Here is a 13,656-nt window from a genome sequence, read left to right as displayed (position 1 = left end):
TATCTTTTTACTTTGGTTATTTTTTTTAAAGATTTTTATTTATTTATTCATGAGAGACACAGAGAGAGAGAGAGAGAGAGAGAGAGAGGCAGAGATACAGGCAGAGGGAGAAGCAGGCTCCATGCAGGGAGCCTGAGGTGGGACTTGATCCCAGGTTTCCAGGATCCGGCCCTGGGCTGAAGGCGGCGCTAAACCGCTGAGCCATCTGGGCTGCCCTTTACTTTGGTTATTACTTGATTGATATTGGTTGCTCGCACATTAGAGGCATAAATATTCATAATTGTTAGGTCTTCTTGTTGGAGCCTTTTCATTTCTTAATGTTTGTCTTTCAAAGAACAGAACTTTTTAGTTTTTTTTTTTTTTTTTAAGATTTTTTCTCTATTCATGACAGACACACAAAGAGGGAGAGAGACAGGCAGAGACACAGGCAGAGGGGGAAGCGGGCTCCATGCAGGGAGCCCGACATGGGACGTGATCCTGGGTCTCCAGGATCCGGCCCTGGGCTGAAGGCGGCACTAAACTGCTGAGCCACCCGGGCTGCCAACTTTTTAGTTTTTAAATTTATCACGTTTTTCTTTCCTATTTATCACATTTTTCTTTCCTATTTAATGTTTTTTGTATCCTCTCAGACAAATTGTGCCCAGCCCAAGATCACAGAGATTTTCTTGTTTTCTTCTAGAATTTTTATACTTTTGGATTTTCATTTAAGTTAATGATCTGATTTAGGTTAATTTTTACATAATAAATAATATAATAAGAATAAAATAATATTCTTTCATTTAAAAAGAATACCTATTTATATTTATTTCTAAAAGCAAAGTTGGGTGGCCTGGGTGGCTCAGCAATTTAGCGCCGCCTTCAGCCCAGGGCGTGATCCTGGAGACCCGGAATCGAGTCCTACATTGGGCTCTCTGCATGGAACCTGCTTCTCCCTCTGCCTGTGTCTCTGCCTCTCTGTCTCTGTCTCTCTACATCTCTCATGAATAAATAAAAATCTATAAATGAATGAATGAATGAATAAAAGCAAAGTTAAGGGCTTGAGGGGGGAGATGTAGGGTGACCTTAGAGCCCAGTGAAAGACAGTACATAGCTTGGGTAACGAAGCAGAGTGAAGTCAAACAAGAATAAAAACTAGTTGTTCCCTTTATATCACTGAGTTATTTCTTCTTCCCTCTACTTCACTCATCTCCTTTTTAAAATGATCCCCTTGGGGTGCCTGGGTAGCTGGCACCCCAAGCTGGATAGTGGTTAAGCGTCTGCCTTCAGCCCAGGGTGTGATCCTGGAGACTCAGGATCAATCCTGCATCGGGCTCTCTGCATGGAGCCTGCTTCTCCCTCTGCCTCTGCCTATGTCTCTGCCTCTCTCTTTCTCTCTCTGTGTCTCTCATAAATAAATAAACGAAATCTTTTTAAAAAAATGATCACCTTTATTAATCTTGAGAGTTTATCAGTAATGATAATCTTTCCTCCATGATGTCAGCTTCTACTTTTTATTTCTTCTTAATAATATGTTGAATACCCCAGTGGTTGGTATTTTTTTTGCCAAGAAGACACATCTTACTGAATGTCTATTCAGTAAGCCAAAATATATTTTATAACATTTGAATTTTAAAAATCTAAAATCTAGAATTTATATAACATAAAATATGCATTAGTGCAAATATTTTACTCTCTTCAATTAGATGATAATCAATATTGATTGAAATATATTTCTATCTTAAAATAAAATTATTGCACTTAGAAACAACTTTCCAAGTCCAACTACTAGAAAAAGGATGCTAAGCAAAAAGCCTTTAGAGGAATTTTATTTGTGCTTTCCCAAGTATTTGATCTGTTCCTTAACTCTGATCTATTCCTTAGCTTCTATGTGAAGACAATCATTAAATAGATGTCATAAGTTCCTGCATAGCATTTATTATAAGCTATTCTAGAATGTAAAAGAGCTACTAGATGGTTTTAATGCTCCTATAAAAATTTTTATTTTGAATTAATCTGTATACTGAAATGTTGAATTTATGACATCCTTTGTTCTTTTGTTGAACAAAGATTTTCTTTCTATAAAGAAGTTGTGGAATCCATTGAAGGAATTTAAGTTTATGCAAAATAAAATGAAGCATTATGGTTTATTTATAAGATTTTTCTATGGGATGCATTCCTAAACATCATAGAGGATGCATTAAGAAATGATGTTTCCTTTTATCACTGAAAAGGAATGTACCGCTTAGCGACTGGGCGAAACATGAAAATTCTCAATTTATGACTATTCATCAGCAATTAATATATGCTGTCAAGAAAAGTATGCCATGCTTAAAAACGTGTTCATTTTCTTAACACACCACATCCAGAGTCGATGTACTCTTGTTCAGGGTTGACAGTGGATTATGTAGAAGAGGAGATCTCAGCTTTAACGGGACAGCAAAGAGTAGCATAGGGAAGAGAGGAAGGGTATGTACTCCTCACCTCATGTCTTCCTACCTAGTTCTCATGGTAATAGCTACAGCCTCCCTGTTTTGATGCTACTAGTAATAAGAGGTATCAGGCCTCTTCTCTTTCCAAAGTTAACAGCCCCGTTGATCTGGTCAAATTAGAAACAAACCAGTGACTCCAAAGTGAATCACCCTAATTCCATTCACCATACTTTAGTGTGTCTTCCCTGAACTTTAAAAGAGTGAATGCTCTTTATCATTGTTGTTATCAAGCCAGATTACCCCAAAATTCTAGCATTACATCTCCCTATTTACCAATGGCCAGGAATCTTGAACCGCTGAACTAATTCCTGGTATGTACCTGTGCTGTTCTTTGTGCTGTTCCCTGACTACACCATCCTCCCCAATGTAAACCTATCAGACTATCAAGTTATGCTTCAAAATTCATGTTTATATTCCCACAAGCTTCACTAAAAACTGGGCAAAACGCTATATATTTATCATTGTTGCCAAAATGATAGACATTCTATGGCAGCCACCTTACCAAAACTTAAGTATAGTCATTTATATCCATACTGTTGTACAGTTGTATTACACACATACAATGGCCTTGATCTAAGTTGATCTACATCATAATTCCTGTATATTTTCTTTATGTAAAAGAACAAGGAAAATATCTGTAATTATTTATATTTCATTATTAATCATTTTTACAAAACATTTCACAAACTTTTTAAACTCACTCCTCCAAGGTAGATTTACTATGGTGCCCAAAGTTATTTTAATGGCATGCTATTAATAATATATAGCAACACATTTAGAAGGTTATTATTTTGTTTTACAATATGATTTGTACACTCAAATTGAGCTTCAGTGCTCAATGGGCTGATAAAATAGCAGTTTCTCACAGCATTAAACATCAACGTTATGGATGGAATGGATTTAATCGTTACTGTTCTTTCATGCAAATCCAAAACACAAAAACAATCTGATGACGTTGGAGCTATTTACAGTACATTAACCATCAGGTTAATTTTAAAGATTAAAGAGGTTTTAGAAAAAAGAAAAAAGTTATTGCCTATTTCTTAGAATTTCTATTATCTGCTGATTGTAACAACTAGTAAAGCTTAGAAAAATCCATTTAGTAAGCTATACTATTATCTGTACTAATAAAAAAAGTAAACAATATGAAAAAAATGCTTTCCAGAAGGCTGTCGGCTTACATACCTTTAGGATACTCACATTGTGAGGAATGGGGGAGAGGAAAAATGAGAAGCCTAGAGGGAGACTGAAGTAGAAATTGCAATTTCAACATAATGGCAGAAGGTCATTTGAAAGGCATGGACATCTAACTCTGGATTTTAAGTTATCTGTAGAATTGTGATGTAAACCCCATTCATCTTACAAAACCTTAAAACACAAAGTGATGCCAAATTTCATGGCTCAGAAAGGGACAAGGGGTTTGTGAAGCAGGGGACATCCATAACCTTAATCAGTTAATTCAGAAGTCAAAACTTGGAGTTGTAGGTAACTATGAGAAGACAAACCCTGAGATATCTCAGACATCCTGGGACATTATGGGGTATTGTATAGAAACTGGATATTTTAGCCAATCTTATTGTTAGAGGCAAGGTGATAATGCTGACATCTGAGGTTTATGTAGATTAATATCTGTTTTCACATATGAAAATAATGATATTTTGGGGATTCAGTGAAGATGTAATGTTCTTTCCCCTCCTTATAGTCATCTTAATAGGCTTCATATTCTAACTCCAATGATTCTTTGGTGTATAAGACATGTATTCTCTTATTCATACTCTTGCCACTTGCCTTAGCTGGGGATAGGCAAAGATTAGTAGCCCCCTGGAAGCTATTCTTTTTTCTTTTAATTTAAATTTTAGGTAGTTAACATACTGTGCAATATTGATTTCTGGAGTAGAATTCAATGATTCATCATTTACATACAACACCCAATGCTCTTCGTAAATCCCCATCACCCATCGAGCTCATCCCCCTCCCACCTCCCTCCATCAATCCTCAGTTTGTTCTCTATCATTAAGAGTCTCTTATGGCTTGTTTCCCTCACTCCTTTTTTTTCTTTTCCCTCTTCCCATATTTTATCTGTTTTGTTTCTTAAATTCTACATATGAGTGGAAATATGGTATTTGTCTTTCTCTGACTGACTTAATTTCACTTAGCATAATATACTAGCCCCATCCATGTCATTACAAATGGCAGGATTTCATTCTTTTTTATGGTTGAATAATATTCCATTGTATATGTATACCACATCTTTATCCATTCATCAGTTAATGGACATTTGGGCTCTCTCCATAGTTTGACTGTTGTTGATAATGCTGCTACAAACATTGGGGTGCAAGCATCTCTTGGAATCTGTATTTTTGTCTTTTGGGTAAATACTTAGTAGTGCAATTGCTGGATTGTAGAGTAGTTCTAATTTTTTTTGAAGATTTATTTATTTGAGAGAGAGAGAGAAAGAGCATGCATGAGGGAGGGGCAGAAGGAGGAGAGAGAGTTTTAAGCAGATTCTACACTCAGCCTGGAGCTTGATACAGGACTTGATCTCACAACCCTGAGATCATGATCTGAGCTGAAACCAAGAGTTGGGTGCTTAACTGACTGTACCACCCAGGTACCTCTCTCTGGTAGTTCTATTTTTAACATTTTGAGGAACCTCCATATAGTTCTCCAGAGTGGATATATCAGTTTTCATTCTTGGAGCTACTCTTTGTCTTTTCCAATTACATTAGGCACATAACACTAAATTGTACTTAGTGGGATATTATTATTCAGTTAATTAACAAATATATATTCATGGTTATCAAGAAAGTCAAAGATTATATCTACATGATATCAAGGGAGAACATAAATTTACATATAACCATTTCCACACTAACAGAATTTGGTGTTAAATAATCACATATGCTGATGTTTCATTTATATTTCACTTGACATATTTTAGATATCCTAGGTACTCCAGTGTTTGATATATATCAATACTTCATCCTGAATTTACCAAGAGAGGACTGTGGAATAATTGAGACATATTGGCACTCACTATCTAACTAAGCCTTAACATTCTTGCTGGAAGAGACACTAAAGTTTTGAGATGAGAAAGGAGAATTCAAATTTAAGAGTAGCATTAAATTATATTATTGTGAGTCAAGTATTTTGAAAATAAATGAAAGTAGAGCATGATAAATCAGAAAAGATCTTCAAAAGATGCTTTATGAAAGCACTTCTTCATGTTTGGAAGGAGACCAGAGCAAATGGAGTGTAAAGTTGCAAATTTCTCCACAGAGCTCTCTTTAAGACCATTTCTATTTTTAAAAATTAATAAAATTAGAAAAGTAATTACTGCAAATTTTAAAACCATGCAGAAATATGTAGAATAAACAGTGAAACTACCCCTTCATCTGTCCCCTTCCCTGCAAGTGCACATTCCCCGTGGAAGTAACCCTTGTTAAATTTGGTCTATTTCTTCTCAAACCTCTTCTGTATATTCTTGAATGTACTCACAAACATACATATCTTTAAATTGAGGCAAGTGTGTAAAGAAATAAGAGAGATTTTTTTTCATATATTTTTAAAATTAAACTTCTTTATAAATTTAGATAGTTCTGTGATATAGGTATCAAATCAGGGGTAGATGATATCAACCTGATTTATTACTGATAATGCCAACCTTGATTACCTGGTTAAAGTGGTGTCTGCACCAGGTTTCTCCACAGTAAAGTTACTATTTTCTCTTTCCATGCTCTACTTTTTGGAAGTCACTAAGTCCAGCCTACATTTAAGGGGAGGAAGATTAGGCCCCATATCCTGGAAGAGGAAATATCTACATTTATTATTTGGAATTCTATAAGATTTTCCCTTTTCTTCCATATATTTATTTTTTCTTTTTTTAAAATTTTTCAGTCATTTATTCATTTCAGTATGAACTCATGGATATTTAACTTATTCTTTGAGTTATAATACAATACTATCTTTATTTTGTTACTCAAATTCAGATGCCTTTTAACTCACTCACTCACTCACTCACTCACTCACTCACTCGTGTACTCCAAAGGCACATGTGAAAGAGGAGCAAGCATAATAGGATTCTATTTATGTTTTTGGCTTCTTACTCATTCCTCTCTCACTGAGTCACTGTTTTATAATGTCAGCCTTTTGATGAAATGAGAGTCAGGTGGATGATGAGCAGTATATGAGGTACAGTCTAAGCTCAGTGGAGGTGGAATTGGGGTAAGTAGTTGGAGCTCTATATGCACCTCACCAGCCCACACCAAACACCTATTATAGATAATATCAGTGATTTTTTGACTCTTCAATATTGTCCATTCCTGATCAAAAGTCCCAGAAACAACTTAACCAGATTCCCAGAATAAACTGGTAACTAGTTTATAAAAGCTTCCCCTCTAAAGGACTACAAGTAACAAGTGAGCTAAATTATTTTACCAGTTTGGATGAAAGTGAAAAATAAGTTGAATTGACTAAAAAAGAATCTGCAAGTTTTATTTTTAAAAACCCACACATTGGGGATCCCTGGGTGGCACAATGGTTTGGCGCCTGCCTTTGGCCCAGGGCACAATCCTGGAGACCCGGGATCAAGTCCCACGTCGGACTCCCTACATGGAGCCTGTTTCTCCCTCAGCCTGTGTCTCTGTCTCTGTCTCTGTCTCTGTCTCTGTCTCTGTGTCTCTATGCCTATCATGAATAAATAAATAAATCTAAAAAAAGAAAAAAACCCCACACATTTCTTTAATTAGGTTAATTATAATTTCTATTATAAACATTTTTTAAAAGAAAGCAAATTTTATCATTTGATCACCATAGGCCTTGATCAATTTTTAGATCACCAAATTATTTATATATATGTATATATATATATATATATATATATATACATATATATCTTTTTTGAACTACCAATGTACAAGTTTATCTTAGGTAAAAAAAAAAATGGGGTTTCAGGATCTCATTTTTTCAACTGAAATTTTTTCATTGCTTTTCAAAACTATATTTGTAACTGAATCCATGTGTCAGAATGTACTTCAGACAACAGTTGCATTCACAATAGAGAGCTTTATTTATTACTTTTTAATAGAGAGCTTTAAATACAGTCATTATTTAATCGTATTGTTGAGCAATGTTAATATTAAAAATTAATTAAAAATTTTACAAATTAAGTGAAGTCTTATATTTTATATAACTCTACTATCATTTTGGGTTAGAGGGCAACCATAAAATTTATCTTTAGGTAGGATGAAAATAGAGCAGCAGAAAAAAAAGGATAAGAAGGTTGAAAAATATAGGCAAAAAAATTAGATTTCCTAAACAAACTGCCTAATTTTACCTTCTCCAGTAGAGTGGCTTTACTGTGATTTTGATCACTTTGGATCTGATTTTGCCTTACACACACAGATACATACATACACATGCATATATCTAAGTAAAGAAATTTAAAAATTAAATTTAATAAATGTATTTTTAATTAAAAAGTTTAAAACAATGCTGCAGCAACAGTTCCTAAAATTTTATCACACATTTGTGAGGCCTCTGGGCTCTATAAGATGGTGGTCATGGGTCGCCCGGGTGGCTCAGTGGTTTAGCCCCGTTTTCAGCCCAGGGCGTGATCCTGGAGACCCGGGAACGAGTCCCACGTTGGGCTCCTTGCATGGAGCCTGCTTCTCCCTCTGCCTGTGTCTCTGCCTCTCTCTCTATGTCTCTCATGAACTAATAAATAAAACCTTAAAAAAATAAAAAAGCTGGTTTTGAATTTTCCCGTTTAGCTTTTAGGACTAGGTTTGATAAGTTGTGAGTGTCCATAAATCAATGTGCGCCAAATAGACTATACAGTTTAGAATTGACTCTGGGATGAGTTTAAATAGAAACAAAGAATAATTTTTTCCAACCATAATTTGTGGGAAATAAAGGCATGTTTTCCTCATGGGTTTCTATGGACTCTGATGAAGGTGCTTTGCTCACAGAATGCTAAGGAATAATTTGAACATATTTAGCAAACTGTCCTTTTTACATAACCCTAGATTCTAGGAAATGTGACTAGAAGCTTCACTGTGATAAGCAGCTGAAAATCACAGGATGCTCTATCACTGTTTCCTACGCTCCCTCTGGTAAAGTCATGGTCATTCTTAGAGTAATGTGAAAGTAGCAATAATAAAGTTGAAATTTTTTATCTTAGTTGACCCATGGGCCAATTTCTCATTTGGTTCAGAACATATGGGGAAGATAGAATATGATTAAATACGGCCCTCCTCACTAAACCTCAATTGTTCACTTTACTTGGATAGCACATCTTTTTTTTTTTAAAAAAAGATTTTATTTATTTATTTGAGAGAGAGAGTGAGTGTGTAAGAGAGAGATCATGAGCAGGGGAGAGGGGTAGAGGGAGAGGGAGAGGCAGGCTCCTGGCTGAGCAGAGAGTCTGACATAGGACTTGATCCCAGGACCCTGGGATCACAACCTGAGCCAAAGGCAGACACTTAACTGACTAAGCCACCCAGGTGCCTGCACATCTTTTTATTTTTTATTTTTAAGATCTATTTATTTTAGAGAGACTGTGTCTGCAGGGGAGAAGGGCAGAGGGAGAAGGAGATAGAATCTTAAGCAGACTGCTCTGAGCACGGAGCCTGACACAGGGCTCAATCTCACAATCCCGAGATCACCACCTGAGCCCAAACCAAGAGTCAGTTGCTTAACGGACTGTACCACCCAGGCACCCCAGGATAGCACATATCTTTTAAAACTTATCAAAAGCAAAAAAAAAAAAAAAAAAAAAAAACTTATCAAAAGCATCACGTCTATCTGAGGGCTTCCCTGCCCCCACCCACATATCCTCTCTTTGAGTTCAAGTCTCCTTCCTGTTCTTCCTTTCTAGGAGAGTGTTGCCCACAATATATTGAAATTATCGGTTTCCTCACTAGGTGGTTAGCCTCAGGAGGGACATTTCTGAATCTCGAATACCTAGCACAGTACCAACCACTTAGCGGATGCTTTATACATGTCTGTGAAAATAATTCAGTATTCACTCTCACTGGCTCAGTCATGTTCTGGTTTTGCTTGGTAGTTTCCATTTGATTTCCATCTTTCTATGATAGCAAGAAAGGAAACACACTGCTTTATAGTTAAATGCAAATTTTCATCCTGATATATCTTTATGTAGGACCTCTGCTGGATGGCTGGGTGGCTCAGCGGTTTAGCGCCTGCCTTCAGCCCAGGGTATGATCCTGGAGACCAGGGATCGAGTCCCATGTTGGGCTCCCTGCATGGAGCCTGCTTCTCTCCTTTGCCTCTCCCTGTGTGTGTGTCTCTCATGAATAAATAAATAAAATCTAAAAAAAAAAAAAAAAGGACCTCTGCTGAAGTAATAGAATTCTAGCTTATAAGAGAGAAAAGCAACAGAATTGAACATATGAATATAATTTTTAAACAGTCTATACTCCTTACCAGAGCTAAGATTCTGGTAGTTTACAGTCAACTTCTTTCTTCAGCTCATTTCTGGACTTGAGAAAATACCAGGTTCATTTTATTTTATTTTTCTTTGCATGATTTGTGCATCCAGCAGAGTAGATGTTTATTCTATTTTCTTCATTGACCGTCTTGAAAGATGCAAGGCATACAAGGCAACCAAAGATCTCTGGTAAATAGCACCAATTATAATCTCAAATAATTTTTTTCTTTTCTCTCTCTTTTTATTTTTTATTTTATTTTTTAAAAGATTTTATTTATTCATTCATGAGAGACACACACACACACATAGAGGCAGAGACACAGGCAGAGAGAGAAGCAGGCTCCATGCAGGGAGCCTGATGTGGGACTCGATCCCGGGTCTCCAGGATCACACCCTGGCTGAAGGCAGGCGCTAAACCACTGAGCCACCCAGGGATCCCCCTCTCTCTTTTTTAAAAAAGATTTTATTTATTTATTTGAGAGAGAGAGCATGTGTGCGAGCATGAGCGGGTTGAGGGGCAGAGAGAGAAGCAGGGAGCCCTATGCAGGGCTCCATCCTAGGACTTCAGGATCATGACCTGAGCTGAAGGTAGACGCTTAACCAACTGAGCCACCCAGGGGTCCCTACCAGGTTCATTTTAGTTGAGATTGTAAGAACTCTCCCTAATTCGTGCCCATTTAGGACAACTGCTCTGAAGGCTTGGTTTGGGATGGTCAGAGATAATCAGTAGATCATGGAACATATAAAAACTTAAAACCCACTTAGTAGTGGAGGAATCTCTAGGGAGGCCTGTCCTCCAGGATAGCTGAAACTGACACAGGACCAGAGGACATGTGACTGCCAACTGAGCACTGCCAACTGAGTTTTAAAAATGTGGCTACTCCTAACTTGGGAGCCTATGAAATTCCTGATACCCGTGCTGTATCCTGGATCCATGGAGTCAGAGATCTCTGTGGGCACAGCCCCTGCATCTTCATGTGACTACAGTGTATAGCCAAGTTTGAGAATTCCTTCTGTAAAGAGAGATACTGTAGGCATTTGCAGAATAATGAAAATCTTTTGTTTTTAAAGATTTTATTTATTTATTCGAGAGAGAGAGAGAGAGAGAGAGAGAGAGACAAACACACAGGCAGAGGGAGAAGTAAGCCCCATGCAGGGAGCCCGACCTGGGACTCGAGCCCGGGTCTCCAGGATCATACCCTGGACTGAAGGCGGCGCTAAACCGCTGAGCCACCCGGGCTGGCCGGATTTGTTTATTTACTGCCTATTAATTCTTCACTAAAATGATTCCAGAGAGGCAAGCAGATAATTGTACAGATACAGAGATAATACATTTTATTAGGAAAACTTAAAATTCAGGGTGCCTGGCTGGCTCAGTCAGTAGACCATGTGACTCTTGATCTTGGGGTTATGAGTTAAGCCCCACATTAGGCGTAGAGATTGCTTAACAAAAAAAAAATTAAAAAGAAAACTTAAGATACACGTTTGCCCTCTTTATGCTTTAGGAAACAGCTTTTTTTTTTTTTTTCTTAGAGTTCTCTCCTTCTGGAAATCTAAGTAGACTTGTAGGACTGCAGGACCCATCCTCTTAAAGACAATTGCTGTCAAAACCAGTAACAGGGGATCCCTGGGTGGCGCAGCGGTTTGGCGCCTGCCTTTGGCCCAGGGCGCGATCCTGGAGACCCGGGATCGAATCCCACATCGGGCTCCCGGTGCATGGAGCCTGCTTCTCCCTCTGCCTGTGTCTTTGCCTCTCTCTCTCTCTCTCTCTCTGTGACTATCATAAATAAATAAAAAAAAAAAATTAAAAAAAACAAAACAAAACCAGTAACAGTAACCCTCTGTTGCTGTAAATCATCTTAATGTCTTAATGCTTCCTTTGCTTTGGGATGTGGGCAGGAAAATACCTTCCTGGTCATTAGTTCAGGTTATCAATTCGTTAGCCTGGTTTTGCTTCTCTTTTTCTTGAAAGTGACAGTGAAGTTTTATTATTCTGCTTCTACAGCGATGTAAAAGAGTTGTTGCAGGAGGCAACTGCTCTCAGACCCTTCTCTTTCATCCTTATAATGCACACTATTGCAATTCAGGCCAGAGCTGTGGTATTTACATAGAGTGTTTGTGTGGGGGGTGGAAATAAGATGCAGTGGACATTGTCTGCAGTGTGAACAGGGCGGTACCACCAATGTGCTCACTGTAGCAGGCTCACACATTAATTAAGACATCACATGCCACAGCACTGTCAGTTCAGCTCAGGCCACAGATCTCCTAATTCTTCGAGAATATAGGGTAAGCATGGAGAGGCATGGTTTTGCATTAGGGGCAAGAACTTTAAATCCAGGCAAATCTGGATTCTGATAATATTTACAGTCAATACTTTTATAGGGCTTTTCATATGCCAGGCATTGCTATAAGTGCTTTCGGTACTAACTTACTTGAACCTTACTTACAGCCTCCCCATAAGGTCCGTGTTATTAGGATCCCTTCCTTACAGAGGCCGTCTGAAGCACGGAGAGCTAAAAGAACTTGCTGAAGTTCACACAGGTAGTGTGCTGTAGAATTCAGGATTTAAACCCAGAAAGCTTGGCTTCTGATTCTGTGCTTTTATCCTTTACTAAACACTTCCACATACTAGGCATGTAGCCTTGCTTGGGTAAGTTATTGAATCTCACTAAGTCTCATTTTCTCTTTTTTTTTAAAAAAATATTTTATTTATTTATGAGAGGAACAGAGAGAGAGAAAGAGAGAGAGGCAGAGACACAGGCAGAGGGGGAAGCAGGTTCCCTGCAGGGAGCCCGACTGGGGACTCAATCCCAGGTCTCCAGGATCAGGCCCCTGGCTGAAGGCGGCACTAAACCGCTGAGCCACCTGGGCTGCCCTCATTTTCTCATTCTTATAGTACTTACAGAATTGGGGGAGGAATGCCAGCACAATGCCTAGCATGGATTTCTCTCTGTGGATGCCCTTCTTCACCACCAGGCAGGTTACTGTTGGCTCATAGAATTTTCTATGCTGTGGGCCATGGGGGAGGACTTGGGTATTTATTTAATGATTAGTGAAGAGAGAGAGCAGAGCTTTATATTTAGTTTTTCTTGTCTCCTACTTAAGAGTATAAGATAATAGGTGTAAGTCTTGGGCCCAAACAGCCCACATTCTCACAGGCCATGCTTAGAAAGTAACGATTTCAGAAGATGACTGATTTCAGCCACTTTTGTCCTGAGTGAAACCAATTTCACTCCCATTTGGATGTGCTGTTGAGGTAAAAAAAATTCCCCCAAAGGAGTTCATGATGACTATTATAGGAATTTATAGATTACATATTGGGCACTTTTCTAAAAGCACTTTTCTGAAAGCAGGAATCTACCCAAACTATGGTAGTTGGAGTAGAGATGAAAGAATTGCTTTCTTTTGCTATTTACAAACCGTTCATGTATTATGACTCCATTTATATGAAATGTCCAGTGTAAGTGAATCCAGCAAGACGTAAAGTAGATAAGTGGTTGCCAGAGCCTGGGGAAAGGGTGGGAGTGACTGCTAGTGGGTGTGTGGTTTTCTTTTGGGCTAACGAAAATGTTGTGGAATTAGGTAATGGGGACGATTCCACAACTCTCTGAATATGCTAAAACCCACTACTTGTATATTTTCACATGGGTGAATTTTACAGTATGTAAATATCCCAAAAATGCTGTTGAAGAACAAAACTGTTGGGGGCACCTGGCGGGCTCAGTGAATAGAGCAAAT

Source organism: Canis lupus, chromosome 36 (genome assembly GCF_011100685.1).
Source record: "Canis lupus familiaris isolate Mischka breed German Shepherd chromosome 36, alternate assembly UU_Cfam_GSD_1.0, whole genome shotgun sequence".
Taxonomy (NCBI): domain Eukaryota; kingdom Metazoa; phylum Chordata; class Mammalia; order Carnivora; family Canidae; genus Canis; species Canis lupus.
This window is presented reverse-complemented; position numbering follows the sequence as displayed.